Genomic DNA, 23,354 nt, shown 5'->3' on the forward strand with positions numbered 1-23,354 from the left:
GGGGGCATCCGACAATTGGGGCAACGTTACATGTAGCATCAAAAATACAAAATTATAAAACAGTGGCTCCGTCGATGTCTCCATTGACGCCCTTGGTGGGGAATTCACTCTTTACCCCTGGGAATACTAATGCGAGAATTATAGATTTGGCCAAAGAGGGTAGAGCAAGATTATGTGACGTGTGGACTCAAAAAGATCCTCCCACTGTGGAGGAGATGGTATCATGGGCCAAAGGAAAGCTAGATTTGTTCAGTGCGTTCCAACTTAGACACTACTGTAAGCAGTTACAGAATCAGGGCTATTTACCACGCCCGTTATCAGTATTTGAGGCCCTTTGCAAGGGAGAAGAGAGAATCTCGCGTGTACTCTCTTATCTGTACTCGATCTTAGGGGGAATACACGTGCCAGACCCCCCGAGCTTTGTGCGGAGGTGGGAACAGGACCTAGCGGTCTCATTTAACCAACAGCAAGTAAATAAAATTCTAAAACTAGCACACAAGGCCTCATTAGCCAGTAGATACCAAGAGGTTGGTTACAAAATATTAACCAGATGGTATAGGGTGCCATGGACCCTTCACAAAATGGATCAAAAACATCCGGATAAATGCTGGAGGTGTGGGGAAGTAGGAGGAACATTGGTCCATATATTCTGGTCATGCCCCGCTATTGGGGACTTTTGGAATGAGGTGGCCCGGATAGTTGAAAAGTTGACATTGAATAAGGTGAGAGAAGACCCGGCTTTATGTTTATTACATTGCACGAGCAATTCAATTAAGCGATATAGAAATTCGATTTTGATACATCTATTGAACGCGGCTAAAGCATGTATACCCGCTGTGTGGAGACTAACACAACCACCAACACTAAGACTATGGTATGCTAAGATTAGGGAAATCCATAGGATGGAGGCATTGACAGCAGCACGATTAAATATGGAAGAAAGACATAGGTTGAGATGGCAAACATGGACGAATTTCACATGTTCTAAAGAATATTTACAGGAGGTGAGTTAGGTGGCGATGGGGGATGGTGGGGGGGGGGGGGAGATCGAGGGGGGGGGGAGGACTGGAGGGAGGGGGGGTGGAGGGGGGAATTTTTCTTCCTGTCTTTTTCCTTTCTCCCCCCACTCTTTTCTTCCCTTTCCCCCCCTCCCCTTAATTTTTTCTTCTTTTTTTTTTTTGTAAAGCCCTCGGACCCTCTCTCCAGCGGTGTGGCAGTGGAGGAAACAACGGAGGGTAGGCTCTGAAGAATAGGAGAGCGCTCGTGCAATATCTCGTTTGTCTGTGAGTGTGTATTGTGAGGTAATGGGGTATTTGTTGTAATGGGTGGGCATATTGACCCCCCCCCTTTTTTTTTTTTTCTCTGGTGGGTGAAAAAAAAAAAGAAAAAAAGGAAAAAAAAAAAAATGTGCCTATGTGAGGTGTGTCAGTGTAGTGTTGGTGGAACTCACGTTTTTGATGTCTCTCTGTCTTCTCCTGGAACCGAAAGGGCTCCAGAAGGGACAGTGACATCACTTCCCCTGCCTGTGTTTACATTACACAGACAGGGGACAGATTGCCATTATCTGGGACCGATCGCCAGACACTGACCAAAAATCATTGGTCAGTATCTGGTGACTGATCGGTTCCCAAACGAATCTGATCGGAGTCGGCTCCCGCGGCGCGCGGGAGCGCGCTCTGGGACCCGAGAACGCGCCGACGTAGGTCTACGTGACCAGACGGGATCGTGCCACTTTGCCGCAGTAGTACTCCGGTACATAGCGGTAAAGTGGTTAAAGTCCACCTGAGCAGGGCTGGCCCAAGACATTGTGCTGCCTGGGTCCAAGAATGAAATGCTGCCCCCCCCCCAAAAAAAAAAAAAAGACGCCCACTAAAATGTCCACACATCTATTTGTAGCACTACCCCCGTAGGAGCTGCTGATTAGACTATTGGGTCTACGTCCTGCCTACCAACCCTCAAACGTGGCTCGATCCCTCCCTAGGCACAACTGACACAATATGAGTTAATAACACCAGAGGACTATTAAGGAGCAAATATTGGCAGATATCACTTTAAATGAGAATAAATATCTGGTTACCTTTCTCCAGTAGCTCCCTGTGGCCCAGGTGCGACACCAAAGTTTACGTTTAGCTAAAACAACTTCACTGGGGTGCAATGAGAACAGCATACATTAGAATACAAATGGACTTCACAACATACTGCAGGAGACATCTAATGAACTGGAATTTAATAAAATTGGTAAGTCATGTAATTAATACAGCTACACAGGTCTACTTGTGTAGTTAATTGACACACAGGAGCCCTTCCCTTAAAGTTACTCTCTGTACACGTCCAATCACTTTACCAGATAGGCCAGACTTATATTGACCCCCCACACACACACAGTTTCTTTCCCCGGATGGATGTCTTCGCTAGCAAATGTTGGTGCACATCAATTTATAATCCAAGAGAGGTAATAGGCAGTTCTAGGAGGGACACAGTAAAGTTAAAGGCTCCAAACATGCACCTAATGTCTTGTCTCACAGGGATGGGCGGCTCACTAGTGTTGCAAGTGTTGTATCCTGGCGTTTTATGCACTGGTACTCACTTGGTGATTTCTGTGAAGGTACACTAGGCCTCCAGTATGTGACAGAACATCAGCTACTGATATAGTACCACCCGGAGACACTTTCTCCCAACAGGGAATCAATTTGTGGGCAGGTGCCCTTCTCACCAACCAGTCTTGTTCCTAGGCGCTTTCCGCTGCTACAACAGTCTCCAGTCCCGGTCACCAACCTCGCCGGGTGTTGACGCTGGGCGGATCCTAACTTTACGAACAATGATGAACTTCCAGAGTAGATTGTCTGCCAGGAATCAGAGGATCCACTTTTCAATCACTATAGGCCCAAGTGTTATGGCTTCTCAGTACAGCGACAGTCCTCCGTGCGGGTCCCTTGCTGGCTTCAGATCAGCGTCCCAAGAGAGAGGGCCCGGCTCCTCCCTTCCTTTATATAACATCCCCCAGAAGGCTGCACGGTGAGGCAGTGCACCCTGGTATCACAACTGCAGTGTGGGTAATGTAGTCTTCAGTGTCCAAGATATTACCGACTGCTTGCAGTGTAACCTCAGCACCACTAGAGGGAGCCGAGTTCCTGAAAATGTCAAGCAGCAGTCCTTTGCAACTTGTATAATGGGAGACCCCGCTACATATTATTTAATGTCATGATAATTAAAACTAAAATTACATTTATCAGGAAGTCAGATTTACATGCAACAGCACCTTGTCTATATGCAAAATTATATGACCTACTATTATGTTCAATTCCAAACTCCCTATCACAGACCCCTCTCCATCACAGAACCCACAATCACAGACCATCCCATCACAGATCTCCCCCCTCCCCATCACAGACTCTCCTCCTCACAGATCCCTCCCTATCACATTTACTCCCGTCACAGATCCCCCACCTATCACAGATCCCTCTTTATAACAAATCCCCCACCTATCACATACCCCTCTCTATCACAGACCCCTCTCTATCACAGACCCCTCTCTATCACAGATCCCCCACCTATCACAGATCCCTCTTTATCACAAATCCCCCACCTATCACATACCCCTCTCTATCACAGACCCCTCTCGATCACAGATCCCTCTTTATCACAGATCCCCCACCTATCACATACCCCTCTCTATCACAGATCCCCTCTCTATCACAGATCCCCTCTCTATCACAGACCCCTCTCTATCACAGACCCCTCTCTATTACAGATCCCCCCCCCATCAAAGACCCCTCTCTATCACAGATCCCCCACCTATCACAGATCCCTCTTTATCACAGATTCCCCCACCTATCACATACCCCTCTCTATCACAGATCCCCTCTCTATCACAGACCCCTCTCTATCACAGACCCCTCTCTATTACAGATCCCCCCTATCAAAGACCCCTCTCTATCACAGATCCCCCACCTATCACAGACCCCTCTCTATTACAGACCCCCACATCAAAGACCCCTCTCTATCACAGATCCCCCACCTATCACAGACCCCTCTCTATCACAGACCCCTCTCCATCACAGATCCCCCACCTATCACAGATCCCTCTTTATCACAGATCCCCCACCTATCACATACCCCTCTCTATCACAGACCCCTCTCTATCACAGATCCCCTCTCTATCACAGACCCCTCTCTATCACAGACCCCTCTCTATTACAGATCCCCCCCCATCAAAGACCCCTCTCTATCACAGATCCCCCACCTATCACAGACCCCTCTCTATTACAGACCCCTTTCTATCACAGATCCCCCTCTCTATCACAGACCCCCCTCTCTATCACAGACCCCTCTCTATCACAGATCCCCCACCTATCACAGATCCCCCACCTATCACAGATCCCTCTTTATCACAGATCCCCCACCTATCATATACCCCTCTCCATCACAGACCCCTTTCTATTACAGATCCCCCCCCTATCAAAGACCCCTCTCTATCATAAGATCCCCCACCTATCACAGATCCCTCTCTATTACAGATCCCCCCCATCAAAGACCCCTCTCTATCACAGATCCCCCACCTATCACAGACCCCCTCTCTATCACAGACCCCCCCCATCACAGATCATCACTTTGATCAGTGGTAGTGCTGGGGAGTTGATGGGTTCAGTGACAGTGGTGGTGGTTTCGGCCGATGGGATCAGGGGCAGTGGTGGTGGGGGAGGGGGTGGGATCAGGGGCAGTGATGGGGGGGTGGGGTGGCATCAGTGGCAACTTTGGTGGTGGAGATTGGTTGTCAGTGCTGGGTGCTAGGAAAAGTGACACTTACTTTCTGTTAGTTTTACACTCCTTATCCCCTGCAAACGCTGTCTCTCAGGCCCCTCCGCTGATTTGTGTTCCATCCTATGCGGTTCCACCTGCCCGCCCCCAAGCTGAGCCTTAGCCCTTTCTTCTTGCTTCTGACACCCTCCTCTCACTGCCAGAAGCTTGATTGCGGCTGGACTGCAATTCCTATGATCCTGAGCTTCAGCCGGCCAGCCAATCGGCGGCCGCCGCCCCCTCTCCCTCCACCAATGATAGGCTGGCTGCCGGACTGTCCGTCTCATGTTAAAAAAAAAGTGACGGCAAAACACCAGCGGGCCGGATAAATGTCCTTGGCGGGCCGCATGTGACCCCTGATTTAATGCAATTACCCGTGCGCGCTCCCGATGCTGACATTGCCGAGTGCCTGGGGAAACTAAATCTGGGGAAACCAACGTCGGCACAACACTTTTTTTTTTACTCCAGCAATACCTGAAGAAGAGAAGAGGCGGCCAGGGGCCGCCCCTCTCTAAGTGCCGCCTGGGTCCCATGGTCCCACCGGGACCCATGGTAGGGCCGCCCCTGCACCTGAGCATGGTCCCAGGTGACCTACAATCTCTGGACTGGAACAGAGGCTGGAAAAAGCCGGGCCAGATTCCGGTTCAGTCTCTCACTACAGAATGTATGCGAGGTGAAATATACCAATTATCTACTATCTCACCTTGCATACCGTCACAATGTACATAAATGTGTGAATATTTGTACAGCAGAGTCATCTTTTTTCCACATAATTTATTGTATTCATTGGCCACATATGGGGTATGCCCCATAGCCTTGTACATACAGTATGTTACTTCCCTTTTCCCTTTTTCTAAGTTTGTGGGATACTCCTTGAAATTTTTGGGTGCAAAGAATTTTTGTAGGGGCGGCTGCCCATAGCCAGTGGGGACACGGTTCATTTTTCCAGCAGTGAGTGTAGCACCCTCCTAGGTAGGTGCTAATGAGAGAGCAAGGTTTTGAGCTCTATCTGCCTACCAGAGGAGCTGCAGGTGAATCTGTGTTGCTCTCTGCCTACCTGGGAGCAGGATCTGTTGCTCATTTTGCTCAGTATGTGATTCATTCAGTCTGAAGAGTGTTTCATGCTGGTCCAATAGGGAGGCATATTGGACAGTGGAAGGAAACCTGGCGAATGGGTGCATAGGCTTTTGATACAGTCCTAATGATTGGCAGAGGGCAGGTCGCCTCAGTGCATTCTGGGATACTGTATAAAAGCCAGGTAAGAATGGCAATCTTGATATCATTGCAGAAACAAGCCCCCTCGCAGGAATGTTAGAAGTGGCAGAAGAAAGGTGCAACACCGGATGAGACTGGTTGCTGGAGGATGGAGGAGCATCTCTGTCTACCTCAGGCCCTTTACCCAATGATGGCAGCCGTAGCTCACGGAGCGTGTCATAACTCAAAGACTGTAATGACCCCCTTGGTAATGGAACACTGGATAGCACCAGTTTTTTTCTGGAGTAGCTGCAAAACATACTGCTTCTTGTCTTACCTGTGCTAGGTTTAATGTTAGTAGGACTGTAAACACCCAACAAAAGCACACCCCTAAGCCAGACTATCCTTTCCGGAGAATTCAAATCGATTACATTGATCTCCAACAGTCTGGTCCCTATGCACATGCTTTGGTCTGTATAGACATTTTATTTTTCAGGGCGGCCTGAGGCCTGGACAGTTTTCAGGGGTACAGTATAAACCACAGCAAAAAAACTATTGTCTGAGGTAGTATGCAGGTACGGGATACCAGAGACTATTGAAAGTCACAGGGGTTCTCACTTCACAGGAAAGGTTTTACAAGAGATCCTATCTGCACTAAATATTGAACAAGCCTTTCATGCTCCATATCACCCACAGAGTAGCGGGAAGGTAGAAAGGTTGAATGGTACAATAAAAAACAGGCTGAGCAAGAAACAGGTAAACCCTGGCCAGAGTGCCCACTTATTGTGTTACATTCCTTCAGGAACCCTCCCAAGAGAGGTGTAGGTACTCTTTGGGTGTGCTCCTAAAGCAGGTCTCTATTTCCCACAGCAATTGCAAGCTATACACTCAGATCTCACTAGATATGTTGCAGCACTTAAAATCCAATTGACAAGGGGCGTGGCCGGCATCCTGAGGTGATGGACGCTTAGTTCTGAGCTCTGCATGAGCGGGATTGTTTAGGCAGCTCACAGCGATGGGGAAGGTGGCAAATTCATCCCTAGACACCTCTACGATTACCCCACAACTTTACTTTTCACATGGGGAAACGCAGGTCATGGGAAGGACCCCGCAAACTTAAAAACTTCTTCAGTACAGCAGGGCCTCAGAGGAGTCAAAATGGCACCAGCCTCACAGCACTGCCACACAGACACACAGCAGCTGCTGCTGCATCTCATGAGATGGATTCCTTAAGGCAGGAATATACACAAGAGGGGAATGGTCACCCTGGCACCTTGATTTTCCAGAGCCCAGTGAAACAGAAGAGGAAGCTGGACATTACAACTACTCAAGTGAGTACCTCTCCCTCCTCTATAATTACTCCACCTGACACAAATCTCTTTGGGGAAAAAGTGGACGCTTTTCCCACTGCTGGCCAGCCCATAATTGATTCCACAATGAAGGATATGCTTATTACACTGCGGGGAGCTTTGCAACATGACATGTCAAGCTTTATGAAACTAAAGTTGAAATGGAAGCTCTAGGTAATAGGGTTGATCAAGTGGAATTTAATATGAGTGATTATGCTCAGGCTCACAATGAATTAGTAGATGCCCATGATGCTCTGTTGGATGAAATGCGCACCATGAAAATAAAAATGGCGGACTTGGAGGACCACTCCCGCCGCAACAATATTAAGTTTCGCGGCATTGCTGAGTCGGTTCCTACGGCGGAACTCCGCTCCTATCTACAAAAGATGATTGCTGAACTCCTCCCTGATGTGCAAGGTCAGGATTTGACAATTGACAGAGCTCATAGGCTCCCTAAGTCGTCCTTTTTGCCTGAGAGAAAACCTAGAGACGTTATTGCAAACATACATTTCTTTCATGTGAAAGATCGCTTGATGCAATATGCAAGACAACGTGCCTCCCGGCCTGAACCATTTGCAGGTATCTCACTCTACACAGATCTTTCCCAAGCCACTGTAGCTGCCAGGAAAAATCTTAACACCATCACAAAAATCCTGCGCAACAATAACATCAAGTACAGGTGGAAGTTCCCTACTAAACTTGAAGTTGAAAGGAACAACAGGACCTTTTGGATTTCTGACCTGGATGATGGCCTCCTCTTAATGAGAAAATGGGGACTACTCCCCCCAGAGGATGATGAAGACATGATGAAGACATCACGGACCAACCCTCTCAAGCGGGCAATTTGGGTCACTGACCCTCTTAACACACCACGCTGTGGTTCCTCCGCCTTGGAATTATTACACCGAGCTCTCTGGGCCCCTACCTGACCGTACTCCCATGAGTTGACCGTACTCCCTTGAGTTGCTTTTCCCCTCCTAAATTGACAGATCCCGTCCGGCTGATCTTAACCCCATAGAGATGCTTATAGGATTCGCCTGTACAATGGGCCGCTGGAGACCCTCCGTTGCCAGGGCGGCTGCCTGTATGTTCAAATTTTCCCCTTTTTTGTTGTCTTATTATCCTTTTTATTTTTATTTCATCAGCAAACCTTTTGTTGGTGCACCATGCACTTCTTTATCACCTGACGTGACTTTGTGGCACTCCCTTTGTATACTTTTTCTATTGTGTTGCCTGAAACTAGTATCTCTAAATACAAAGGGGCTAAATAGCCCACACAAAAGGAGATCTCTTTGGAAAGACGCTGTTAACAAACAAGCAGATATTCTATGCGTACAGGAGATGCACTTCACAGCATTGAACCCCCCTAAATGCTCTCACAGATATTTTCCACATATTTTTCAGGCAAACTTTTCTAAAAAACAAAGGGGTGTCCTGATGGCATTCAGGGACACTCTGTCCTTTCACTTACTGGACCTAGTTACGGATGTCAATGGCCGGTTCCTGATTGTTGTGGCAACTGTCAATAATATTACCTATACCCTGGTCACACTATATGCACCTAATACCCATCAACAAAAGTTTGTTCGGAAAGTGATGAAGAAGGTGAGGTCAGTGCAGAGGGGGTATGTTCTTCTTTGTGGAGACTTTAATATCACCATGGACCCATCTATAGATTCCACCGCTAGAACTCGCAAGAAAAAGTTGGGTCTGGCTCCCTATGTTTTTCAAGAGGACTTTCACGATCCCTGGCGGTGTTTGAATCCCACTGGACGGGATTTCACTTTTTTCTCTAACCCGCATTCCTCTTATAGCAGAATTGACTATTTCCTGGTTGATCGTAAGCTGTTGTTGAAAGTATCTAATTCAACAATTGATAACATTTCCTGGTCTGACCATGCGCCGATCTCTCTTGAGATCGCGGATGGTCACCCCGGGTTCAATACCTCTTTATGGAGGAATAATTCCTTTTTGCTGGCTGATCCGGTTTGCACTGAGGAATTGAAGGTCCGCCTTCAGGAGTTCTTTTTCTTCAATGCAGGGGGCTCGGTCGATATATTTAATCTATGGTGTGCTCACAAGGCATTCATTCAGGGATTGCTAATACAGATAAATGCCAGAGTTTAACGTAAAAAAAAACACAATATATATCGTCTCTTCTGGCAGTGATTGCTCGGCTGGAGAATTTGCATAAAATTAATTTACAGGACTCGGTACTGACAGAACTCACTGAGGTTAGATCTGATCTTAGATTGGCCCTGTTAGATAACCATGATAGGTATATCCTAAAATTAAAAGCATCCTTCTATTCGCAGAGAAACAAAGCAGGGAAATGATTAGCCAGACAGTTGCAGCAACAACGCACTAGAACCCGGATCTCCCAACTGGCTCATCACGCCAAAGGTACCTTGGCTATTAGCCCACATGACATAGCACAGAACTTTAGCGATTACTACTCTTCATTGTATAATTTGCGGGAGGACCCTGGTGTACATCAGCCCTCTCTAGAGGAAATTAACACTTTCTTGGACAAATTGAGGTTACCCGCTATAGATGCATCGACCCTAGAATTAGTAAATAGACCTATAGACCCTCAAGAAATCATCAAGGTAATTAAAGATCTTCCATCCCATAAAGTGCCTGGCGCAGACGGCCTGTCCTTGGAATATTATAAAGCGTTCTCTGACATTCTCACTCCTCACTTGTCTTATCTTTTTAATGAGGCAGTCTCCACCGAGCAATTTCCCAAGGAAATTATGGAAGCTATTATTATTACTCTAGCGAAACCGGGGAAAGACCCCACTCTCCCTCAACACTATTGGCCTATATCTTTACTAAATTCTGATGTGAAGATATATGCTAAGGTACTTGCAAATAGGCTCTTGGAAGTTACGCCGACTCTTATAAGTCCTGAACAGGTCGGCTTTGTTAAAGGCAGACAAGCACCAGACGGCACTAGGAGGATGAATTTAATTCACCAGGCTGGGACCCGTCAATTGCCTTCCGTGCTCCTTAGTTTGGACGCAGAAAAGGCTTTTGATAGGGTCCATTGGCAGTACCTGGACAGAGTCTTATATAAATTCGGCATTTCAGGCCGGCTTTACTCTGCCGTAATGACCTTATACAAAAACCCTTCTGCAAAGGTATTTACCTCTGGTTCTTTATCTAGATCTTTTGACCTATCCAATGGCACCCGACAGGGCTGTCCGTTGTCCCCAATCATATTCACTTCAGCCATCGAACCCTTAGCCACAGCTATTACAGCAGACCCTCTTATTAGAGGGATAACAATAGGTAACCAGGAGCACAAAATAGGGCTTTTTGCAGACAATGTTATTTTGTCGCTTTCTGATCCACAAACATCTCTTGCCCAAGTTCAACAAGTAATAGACACCTTTGGCCAAGTATCGTACTACAAACTTAACACAACCAAAGCCAAGCACTCCTACTTTATTTAACCCAAGAGAACTTGGCCCATTTGAAAGCTCAATTCCCCTTTCAATGGGAACATAGCACCATTTCCTACCTAGGCATCCAGCTGACACCATCCACCTCTGAACTATATGAGGCTAATTTCCCACCTCTACTCTGTAACATAGAACATGATATGAAGCAGATAAATAAAGCACAATTATCCTGGCTAGGTAAAATGGCTGCATTTAAGATGCAGCTTCTTCCCAAACTCTTATATTTTTTCCGCACCTTCCCAATATCACTACCATCTAGTTTCTTTGCGAAATGTAATACCCTTCTTAGGACCTTGATATGGTCTGGCAAAAGACAGAGAATAGCCCTTAAAAGGCTGGTGAGCCTGAGAACCCACGGAGGCGCGGGGCTCCCCAACATCCCCTTCTATCATACCGCCTCACTCCTTGACCAAATGCAATATTGGCTACAGGAACCTCCGGACAAACTTTGGGTTTTCATGGAGAGATCCCTTCTAGTGCACCAGGATTTAGGGGCACTGTTAGCTGCCTCATCCTTGTCCTCCTCAACCCACCGCATCTAACATCCTACTATTACGGCCACACTAACTGCCTGGCGATCCTTACTGTCCATTCACCATCAAACCCTTGAAAGGCGTAACTTAGATATTCCATTGGGGGCTTACGAATGGATCATTCCATCCTTCTTGACATTAGATTGGAAAAAGAATGGCCACAACTATTGGCTCAGCGTTAAGGATAGCTCTTTCCCTGCAGACTGCTTTAAAACTGCACAAATTCGCCATTTTCACAAAACTAACAAACTCGCCTTCACGTTATCCATCCCTGCTACGGCATGGGACTTCCTTAGGGGCCATGCTAAATCTGGCACACAGGCATATCTTTTTTTTACAACTTGCATATAAACACCCAAGCACCTTCATTGGGCCCAAGTAGGACTACAGTAAATGGGAATCTGAATTCCAATTGACCTTTACAGATTCACAATGGCATAAGGCCATCACGGTCAACTATAAACTGTCTAAATGTATTGATCATTGGGAACAATTTCTGAAAATATACCATGGATGGTACTTAACGCCTCATAGGCTCTCTAAAATCTATCCCTCCTCCAGTGCGTTGTGTTGGAGACAGTGCAATAAGGTAGGAACCCTGTATCATATCCTTGGGGATTGCACCTTTATTCAACCCTTTTGGAAGGAAGTGGAGGTTTTGCTTGGAGTTTTTCTGGGCACGACCTTCTCTATCTGTCCAGCTTTGGCACTTTTGAACTTGGGAATAGATCTGATCCCTCCGAAGTACCAAACTATAGTACTCCACATCTTGTTTGCTGCTAGATTGACCATCACTCACCATTGGAAATCACCAAAAAGTCACCAAAAATTCAGGAACTTATTTCACGGGTAAACACACAATGTCATTTTGAGAAGTTACTAGCTGTTAAAGATCATAGAAGGCCTATCTTTAGCAAACGATGGATTCACTGGTTAAAGCATCCTAATGCCGCTCCTGGTCTCAAGCCCAATTCGCCTACTTTGATTTACCACCAAAGTATTCCCTTTACTTTACCTTTCATATATTCTCTGTTAGTGTCACAAATAACATCTTGTAGAACTACAGTCAGGTCCATAAATATTGGGACATTGTCACAATTCTAATCTTTTTGGCTCTATACACCACCACAATGAATTGAAATGAAACAAACAGGATGTGCCTTAACTGCATATTTTCAGCTTTAATTTGAGGGTATTTACATCCAAATCAGATGAAAGGTGTAGGAATTACAACAGTTTGTATATGTGCCTCCCACTTTTTAAGGGACCAAAAGTAATGGGATAATTGGCTGCTCAGTTGTTCCATGGCCAGGTGTGTGTTATTCCCCCATTTACAAGGAGCAGATAAAAGGTCCATTTCTAGTGTGCTATTTGCATTTGGAATCTGTTGCTGTCAACTCTCAATATGTTATCCAAAGAGCTGTCACTATCAGTGAAGCAAGCCATCATTAGGCTGAAAAAAACAAAACAAATCCATCAGAGAGATAGTAAAAACATTAGGTGTGGCCAAATCAACTGTTGGAACATCCTTAAAAAGAAAGAACGCACCGGTGAGCTCTGCAACACCAAAGGACCCGGAAGACCACGGAAAACAACTGTGGTGGATGAACTAAGAATTCTTTCCCTGGTGAAGAAAACACCCTTCACAGTAGTTGGCCAGATGAAGAACACTCTCCAGGAGGTATGTGTATGTGTGTCAAAGTCAACAATCAAGAGAAGACTTAACCAGAGTGAATACAGAGGGTTCACCACAAGATGTAAACCATTGGTGAGCCTCAAAAACAGGAAGGCCAGATTAGAGTTTGCCAAAAAACATCTAAAAAAGCCTTCACAGTTCTGGAACAACATCCTATGGACAGATGAGACCAAGATCAACGTGTACCAGAGTGATGGGAGGAGAAGAGTATGGAGAAGGAAAGGAACTGCTCATGATCCAAAGCATACCACCTCATCAGTGAAGCATTGTGGTGGTAGTGTCATGGCGTGGGCGTGTATGGTTGCCAATGGAACTGGTTCTCTTGTATTTATTGATGATGCGACTGCTGACACAAGCAGCAGGGTGAATTCTGAAGTGTTTCAGGCAATATTATCTGCTCATATTCAGCCAAATGCTTCAGAACTCATTGGACGGCGCTTCACAGTGCAGGTGGACAATGACCCGAAGCATACTACAAAAGCAACCAAAGAGTTTTTTAAGGGAAAGAAGTGGAATGTTATGCAATGGCCAAGTCAATCACCTGACCTGAATCTGATTGAGCATGCATTTCACTTGCTGAAGACAAAACTGAAGGGAAAATGCCCCAAGAACAAGCAGGAAATGAAGACAGTTGCAGTAGAGGCCTGGCAGAGCATCACCAGGGATGAAACCCAGCATCTGGTGATGTCTATGCGTTCCAGACTTCAGGCTGTAATTGACTGCAAAGGATTTGCAAACAAGTATTAAAAAGTGAAAGTTTGACTTATGATTGTTTATCTGTCCCATTACTTTTGGTCCCTTAAAAAGTGGGAGGCACATATACAAACTGTTGTAATTCCTACACCGTTCACCTGATTTGGATGTAAATACCCACAAATAAAGCTGAAAGTCTGCAGTTAAAGCACATCTTGTTTGTTTTATTTCAAATCCATTGTGGTGGAAAAGCTAATAAAATGGATGAGTTGGAAATGTTAGTACATGAGGAGGACATAGACCTTGTGGGAATAACGGAGACTTGGTTCGACCCCTCACATGACTGGCTGGCCAATATCCAAGGGTATTCGGTGTACCGGAAGGACAGGGTAGGAAAAAGAGGGGGAGGGGTATGCCTCTATGTCAAGAACAATGTAAAGGTGATAGAGAGGAGTGACATTACGGAAGGGATGAGTATGGAGTTAGAATCCGTGTGGGTAGAACTCCATAGGGAAGGAGAAAAGGGAAAAGTAATTGTGGGGGTTTGCTATAGGCCACCGAGACAAGGGGAGGAGGTAGAGCTGGAACTTTTAGCACTATTGGGTAAAGTGGCAAAACTAGGATCAGTCATCATATTGGGTGACTTCAATTATCCCGACATTGACTGGGTAGAGGGGACTACACACTCACAGAAGGCCCGTCTATTCACAGAAACCTTACAGGATAATTACATGTCACAGTTGGGGGATTCTCCGACTAGAGAAAACGCAGTCCTGGATCTATTGATCACTAATGACCCAGACCTAATCTCAGAGGTAGGAGTCCAGGACAACCTGGGCTCTAGCGATCACAGGATGATCACATTTAGTGTTAATAACAATATAACAAGGCAAGTGGGGAACATAAGAACCCTAAACTTCAGAATGGCAAACTTTCCAAAATTATACTCCTTGATGGAAAGGGTAAACTGGGACCAAACCCTGGGATCCCTGACCACAGAGGAAAAATGGGAATGCTTTAGGAACATATTAAGCAAATGCATCTTGCAGTGCATTCCTATGGGAAATAAATTTAGAAATGATAAAGCCAAACCTGGCTAGCTAAACCATAGCGTTAAAAAACGTATTAGGGGAGAAAACTTGGCCTTCGGGAAATATAAATCAGAGGGCACAGTATCGGCTTTCGACCAATACAAGGAGGCAAATAAGAAAAGTAAACACGAAATCAAGATGGCTAAAATAAACTTTGAGAGACAAATAGCGGAGGATAGTAAAAAAAACCCATAGAAATTCTTTAAATATATCAACAGCAAAAAAACTAGGGCAGAGCATATTGCACACATAATCAACGATGATGGGAGGATGGTTACAGAGGACACTGAAAAAGCAACCGTGCTGAATGCTTTTTTCTCATCAGTATTTACACAGGAAACGGAGGGGTACACTGACCATGACTGTATGGTTAGTAGTAATACACAGGACTTGCCACTATGGCTTACAGAGGGTGAAATCAGGGAAAGGCTGGATAAACTTAACACAAACAAATCACCAGGCCCGGATGGCGTACATCTGAGAGTACTTAAGGAACTCAGTAAGGTTATATCTAGACCCTTGTTCCTGATCTTTGCTGACAGTATTAGGACAGGAGATGTACCAGGGGAGTGGAGGAAAGCAAACATAGAAACATAGAAACATAGAATGTGTCGGCAGATAAGAACCATTTGGCCCATCTAGTCTGCCCAATATATCTGAATCCTATGAATAGTCCTTGGCCCTATCTTATATGAAGGATAGCCTTATGCCTATCCCATGCATGCTTAAACTCCTTCACTGTATTTGCAGCTACCACTTCTGCAGGAAGGTTATTCCATGCATCCACTACTCTCTCAGTAAAGTAATACTTCCTCATATTACTTTTAAACCTTTGCCCCTCTAGTTTAAAACGGTGTCCTCTTGTGGTAGTATTTCTTCTTTTAAATATGCTCTCCTCCTTTACCGAGTTGATTCCCTTTATGTATTTAAAGGTTTCTATCATATCCCCTCTGTCTCTTCTTTCTTCCAAGCTATACATGTTAAGGTCCTTTAACCTTTCCTGGTAAGTTTTTTCCTGTAATCCATGTACTAGTTTAGTAGCTCTTCTCTGAACTCTCTCTAGAGTATCTATATCCTTCTGGAGATATGGCCTCCAGTACTGCGCACAATACTCCAAGTGAGGTCTCACCAGTGTTCTGTACAGCGGCATAAGCACTTCTCTCTTTCTACTGCTTATACCTCTCCCTATACATCCAAGCATTCTGCTGGCATTTCGTGCTGCTCTATTACATTGTCCTCCCACCTTTAAGTCTTCTGAAATAATTACTCCTAAATCCCTTTCCTCAGATACTGAGGTCAGGACTGTGTCAAATATTCTATATTCTGCCCTTGGGTTTTTACGCCCCAGGTGCATTATCTTGCACTTATCCACATTAAATTTCAGTTGCCAGAGTTCTGACCATTCTTCTAGTTTTCCTAAATCCTTTTCCATTTGGCATTTCCCTCCAGGAACATCAACCCTGTTACATATCTTTGTGTCATCAGCAAAAAGACAAACCTTACCATCGAGGCCTTTTGCAATATCACTTATGAAGATATTAAACAAAATTGGTCCCAGTACAGATCCCTGAGGTACCCCACTGGTAACATGACCTTGTTCTGAATGTTCTCCATTGACTACAACCCTCTGTTGTAATTCCGTAATTCCGATATTCAAAAAGGGTCAGAGGCATATACCGGGAAATTATAGGCCTGTCAGTTTGACATCAATAATATGTAAACTTCTGGAGGGGATGATAAGGGACTATATCGTAGAGTTTGCTAAAGACAACAACATCATCAGCAGTAACCAGCACGGGTTTGCAAATGGGCGTTCTTGTCAAACCAATCTACTAACATTCTACGAGGAGGTGAGCTGTGAGCTAGATAGGGGCAGACCAGTGGATGTGGTGTACTTAGATTTCGCTAAGGCGTTTGATACAGTTCCCCATAAGCGCTTAATTTATAAAATAAGGTCTGCAGGTATTGACAGCAGGGTTTGCTCTTGGATACGGAACTGGCTAAAAGGGCGTGTCCAAAGGGTGGTAATAAACAGCGCATACTCAGACTGGTCTGAGGTGGCAAGCGGAGTGCCCCAAGGCTCAGTCCTGGGACCAACCTTGTTCAATTTATTCATAAACAGCATTGAGGACGGGATCAGTAGTTCGATATGAGTTTTTGCAGATGACACAAAATTAGGCAGGGCAATAACTGCACAGCATGAAGCAGATATCCTACAGGATGACCTGGACAAAATAAAGGAATGGGCAACGACTTGGCAAATGAGGTTTAATGTGGAGAAGTGTAAGGTTTTGCAAACATAAAACATAAAACATAAAAGCACAATACACTTTAGGAGGGGAACCCTTGGGGGAATCAAAAATGGAGAAAGATCTGGGAGTCTTGGTTGATGATAGACTAGGCAATAGCATGCAATGTCAAGCGGCAGCTGCCAAAGCCGGCAGAATATTAGCATGCATAAAGAAAGGTATGTATCCCAGAGATAAGTCTATAATCCTTCCACTTTATAAAACTCTGGTCCGACCGCATCTGGAGTATTCTGTCCAGTTCTGGTCGCCGGTCCTCAGGAGGGATGTGTTGGAGCTGGAGAGAGTCCAGAGAAGGGCAACGAAACTAATCAGGGGATTGGAGGACCTTAATTATGAAGAGCGTCTGCAATCGCTTGATTTTTTCTCCCTGGAGAAGAGACGCCTGAGGGGGGAAATGATAGCAATTTTTAAATATCTCAATGGGGGTCTCAGCTTAGAAAATAAGCTGTTCAGTCGAAGGGATTGCATGAGGACTCGAGGGCATACAATGCGATTAGAGGAGAAGCGTTTTAACCTCAGGCAACGTGGGGGGTTCTTTACTGTTAGGGCTACAAGATTGTGGAATTCTCTACCACAAGAGGTGGTTTCTGCGGGTAGTATGGTGGCTTTCAAAAGACTCTTAGACGTACATCTCAAGGATCAGAACATTCAGGGCTATGTGAGATGATTACAGCCACACACACCTACACAGGTTGAACTGGATGGACTAATGTCTTTATTCAACCTTACCTACTATGTAACTATGTGGTGTATAGAGCCAAAAAGATTAGAATTGTGTCGATGTCCCAATATTTATGGACCTGACTGTATGTACAAGGCAGTCTAATATATGGTGGTTCGCGGATGTTTAGCTGTCGGAGGGTCCACCCCCCCAACTGGACACAGTGTGTACCCATTTGGGGTGTTCAGGGGGGTTGGGGGTGGTCCGATTAGAGAACGGCCATCAGCGACCCCATCTTATAAGTATTAATGCTATTCATATATTTGGATTGCTTAATGCTGTAAAGGCTTATCTTCATGGGCATGAAGTTAGATTACATAACTGCACCTATGTACTACTGGCTATAATATCAAAGTTTTATGAGTTTGCTTTCCTCTGTTATTATTATGATTTCCTTTCCCTGTTTGTTAGGCTCCTTTCACACGGCCGCTCCGCTGCTTTCCGTGTGTCCGCAAATCATCCTATTTTTTTGCGGATGATTTGCGGACATCAATGTAAGTGAATGGCACTGCTGATGTCAGCGGAATACCATCCGCTGACATCCAATTTTCCTCCTTTCAGTTCTGTTCCGTTTTTACGAATGGAACAGAACCCCATTTTTCCATCCATGTAAAAAACGGAAAGGAAGGGAAATCGGATGTCAGCGGTGTCATCCGCTGACATCCGCAGTGCCATATACTTACATTATGTCCGCATATCATCCGCAAACGGATGGGATGATATGCGGGCACACGGAGCGGATGACACAAATGTCATCCGCTCCGTGGAAAAAAAAAAAAAAAAGTCCCGCAGACTTAAGCAGCGGAGCGGCCGTGTGAAAGGAGCCTTACTATTTGAAATAATCTTAATAAAAACTATTTAACAAGAAAATCCAATTGACAAAAATACATAACCGTGTGTTTTCATCCCTACCAGATCCAAATGAGGATACTAAAAGCCATAAAATAAGGCCGTGTGATTGGGTAGTAATCAAGAGACACATCAGGAGAAGTCTCGAACCTTAGTTTGATGGGCCACTAAGGGTGCAGTTGGTCACGCCAACATCCGTCAAAGTAGAAGTAAGAGATACACGGATGCACGGCAGGCATTGCAAAAGGTTAGTACAATGATCTTATTCCAATTCCTGATATGTATAGCAATTTGGGATACAATGGGGGGAGGGGGGGGCAGGACAATAAAGGGACCGACGACCCTAGGCCTAATGCGCTGTTAAGGCTTAAATACCAGGTAGCCAGGAAGTCAGGATACTCAGAGTGCTGGATATGTTTAAAATTACACCCAGAGACCCACACTATACCTGTGTTGGTAAACCGACTTACACTGGAGGACCTAAATCAGACTGAATTTCCAAATTCCTATAGAAACATTACCAGCACATGAAAGGACATGTTAGTTTCCCTGAAAATTGCAGGTCTAATCAAGAATCCCACAGTGTGTATAGCATTCTATGGAAATAAAACTGATGTAGGGAGAGTGGACTGTTCACAAGCACTGATAAACATATCCTGCCCACAACTGACTGTGAACAGCCCAAAAAATGAAACATGCATGCATTACAAAAATGAAACTGTAAAACATAAAATACAGGCCATATTGAATGACAACATGGACATTTCAAACCTAGGTGAAGCCCTCAGGTTTCTGTTGTTCAAACAGCGACTGGGGTATTATGCAGAAAAATCAGTTAATAACCGTCTTTACCCATGGGTGGTCACACTGGGGTCAGGAATCCATTATGTCTGTGGCAATAAAGTTTATAACTGACTCCTTCGGCATGCCACAAGGGCATGTACTGTAACCTTCCTGATCCCAATGATGTCCGCCCATCATGATGAACATAGTCCTTTTGGAGGTCTTGCCTTATCCTAAATATCTCCTAAAATACAGAGGCTGGGGGTATTCATACTGATGTTTATGATAATTCTGATCTCTGGTTACCTGTTGATTAAAATAATCATGTGTAGAGTTGAGCGGACACCTGGATGTCCGTGTTCGGCGGACTTTTGCCGAACTTTTCCCGGACACCGAACCCCATTGAAGTCAATGGGGACCCGAACTTTCAGGCACTAAAATGGCTCTAAAACACCAATGGAAAGGGCTAGAGTGCTGCAAATGGCAGCAAAACGCAGTTAAGAGCATGGCAAGTGTGGATAGGGAAATAACTTAAAACAACAAAAAAAAAAACAGAAAAATAAAACAATGTTCTTCATCTCTGAAGGACGAGGCCCATATGGAGTAGGAGGGAGGTTGAGGTGGTGGTGGATGTGGCGGTCTCATAGGCGTGAGCACAGGGTGTGCCGGATGTGCCTGGGCACACCCTAATCACCTAGGGCACATAGCATTATCGCTCTGTTTGCCAGTGAGGAGATGGGAAAGATCTCCCTCGGACCTGCTCTGCTCTATTTCACTTTGCCAGCAGGGAGAGTAATGTATCGGGGCCATGTACATGTAGGCAAACACATGCATGTGTATTTAAACTTTGGGGTGCACACCCTAATGCAATAGGTTGCGCACACCTATGGGCGGTGTAGGTGGAAGCGGCGGTGGAGGAGGACCAGGGCCGGATTAAGAGCATCATGGGCTTGGTGCTGAGGATTTTGAAGGGCCTTAAGGGCCGTGCCTTGGCATGCACCCAGAGGAGGAAGGGTGCAGCCATGCATGCCTAATTCAACATGGGATGCTGTCTCTGAAGCCCATAAACACATCCATGCATCGGCAACTGTCCCTCCTTGTCCGGCCTTCGTGCTGTGTGGGGAGGTTCTGAGGGTGCTGCCTGGGGAAGCGAGCATAGAAGCCAGACTTCTGTGTTTACAAGTGACAGAAGAGCGGTAACAGTGAATATGGCCAACCCGGGGCCTATATAAAGGTAGGGGCCTGGAGCTGCAGCTCCAATAGCCCCTACGTTAATCTGGCCCTGAGGAGGACGAGGTAGCCAACACTGCTTCTTTTCACAAATTTTAAATGAGGGTACACCCCAAAAGAGTGAGAAAGAGCAAAAATGGAACAATGGCTGGGTAAGGTCGGTATCCATCGCTATTCTGCACAAGGTACGGAAAAGTCCCGTGGGATCCATGCCTGGTTCATTTTAATGAACGTGAGCTTGTCCACATTGTCTCTGGACAGGCGGCTGCGCTTGTCTGTGATAACACCCCCAGCCGTGCTAAATACCCGTTCAGATAATACACTGGCTGCAGGGCACGCCAGCACCTCCAAGGCGTAAAGGGCAAGCTCAGGCCATGTGCCCAACTTGGAGACCCAGAAGTTGAAAGGGGCAGACCCCTCATTCAGTACGTCTAGGCGTGTGCACACATACTGCTCCACCATGTTGGTGAAATGCTGCCTCCTGCTAAGACGTTCCATATGAGCTGCTGGTGCTGCTGTTTGTTGTAGCGTGCTGACAAAGCTTTTCCACATTTCGGCCATGCTAACCCTGCCTTCTGAGGTGCTGGCGGTGCCCTGGTTGCGTTGGCAACCTCTTCCTCCTCCTCCTCCTCCTCTGCCTTGTGCTTCCACTGTGGCCCCGCTGTCAGGTGGGAATGCCAGCAGCATCGCGTCTACCAGCGTGCGCTTGTACTCGCGCATCTTGCGATCGCGCTCCAGTGAGTGAATTAAGGACGGTACGTTGTCCTTGTAACGGGGATCCAGCAGCGTGGCCACCCAGTAATCAGCACAAGTTAGAATGTGGGCAACTCGGCGGTCATTGTGGAGACACTGCAGCATGTAATCGCTCATGTGTGCCAGGCTGCCCAGAGGCAACGAAAGGCTGTCCTCTGTTTGAGGTGTATCGTCCGTGTCCTCTGTATCCCCCCAGCCACGCACCAGTGATGGCCATGAACTGGCCTGGGTGCCACCCTGCTGTGAACATGCTTCCATCTCCTCCTCCAGCTCCTCCTCCTCATCCTCCTCATCCTCCAGAACTGTGCCCCTGCTGGACAATTGTGTCCCTGGCGTTTGTGTGTGCAGGAACCCACCCTCAGAGCCCCTTGCGAATGACTGCCCTGAAAGCCTTGGAAATGTTACCTCTTCATCCTCCTCCTCCTCCTCCTCATCCTGTGCCACATCCTCTTCCATCATCGCCCAAATTTTTTTTTCAAGGAGGCATAGAAGTGGGATAGTTAAGCTGAGAACAGCATCATCGGCACTGGCCATGTTGGTGGAGTACTCAAAACAGCGCAACAAGGCACACAGGTCTCGCATGGAGGCCCAGTTATTGGTGGTGAAGTGGTGCTGTTCTGCAGAGCGACTCACGCATGCGTGCTGCAGCTGAAACTCCACTATGGCCTGCTGCTGCTCGCACAGTCTTTGCAGCATGTGCAAGGTGGAGTTCCACCTTGTGGGCACGTCACATATGAGGCGGTGAGCGGGAAGGCCGAAGTTACGCTGCAGCGCTGACAGGCGAGCAGCAGCAGGGTGAGAACGCCGAAATTGCGCACAGACAGCCCGCACTTTCTGCAGCAGCTCTGACATATCGGGGTAGTTTTTAAGGAACCTCTGCACCACCAAATTCAGCACATGCGCCAGGCAAGGGATGTGCGTCAAACCGGCTAGGCCCAGAGCTGCTATGAGATTTCGCCCGTTATCGCACACCACCAGGCCGGGCTTGAGGCTCGCTGGCAGCAACCACTCATTTGTCTGCTGTTCCATGCTCCTCCACAACTTCTGCGCGGTGTGTGGTTTGTCCCCCAAACAGGCAAGTTTTAAAACTGCCTGCTGTCGTTTACCCCTGGCCGTGCTGAAGTTGGTGGTGAAGGTGTTACGCTGTCCGGATGAGGAGGCGGTAGAGGATGAGGAAGCGGAGTAGGAGGAGTTAGGAACAGGAGGCAAACTGAAGCGCCCTGCAATCCTCGGTGGTGGAAGGACATGAGCCAAATTGCTATCCGCCTCAGGCCCATCCGCCTCTGCATTTACCCAGTGTGCCGTTAGGGAGATATAACGCCCCTGACCATGCTTACTGGTCCACGTATCGGTAGTTAGGTGGACCTTGCCAGAGATGGCGTTGCGCAGTGCACACCTGATTTTTTCCCCCACTTGGTTGTGCAGGGAAGGGATGGCTTGCCTGGAAAAGTAGTGGCGGCTGGGCACGACGTACTGTGGGACAGCCACCGACATAAGGTTTTTAAAACTGTGCGTCTCCACCAGACGGAATGACAGCATTTCAAAGGCCAAGAATTTTGAAATGCTGGCATCCAGGGATCGCGGGTGGGTAGGGGGGTACTTCCTCTTCCTCTCAAGTGTTTGGGAGATGGAAAGCCGAACGCTTCCACGGGACATTGTGGAGATGGTTGGTGACCCAGGTGGTGGTGTTGCTGACAGATCCTCTGCTTGCGGGGTGGCAGGTGCCGGTATCACTACAGATGTGGCTGGAGCAGCCGAGACTGCAGCAGAAGAGGAAGCAGGATGAGCCAGAGACGTTTCTTGGTTTTGAAGGTGTCTACTCCACTGCAGCTCGTGCTTTGCACTTAGATGCCTGATCATGCAGGTTGTGCTCAGGTTGAGAAGGTTTA

This window comes from Pelophylax lessonae (genome assembly GCF_965119305.1).
Source record: "Pelophylax lessonae genome assembly, chromosome: 8".
NCBI lineage: Eukaryota > Metazoa > Chordata > Amphibia > Anura > Ranidae > Pelophylax > Pelophylax lessonae.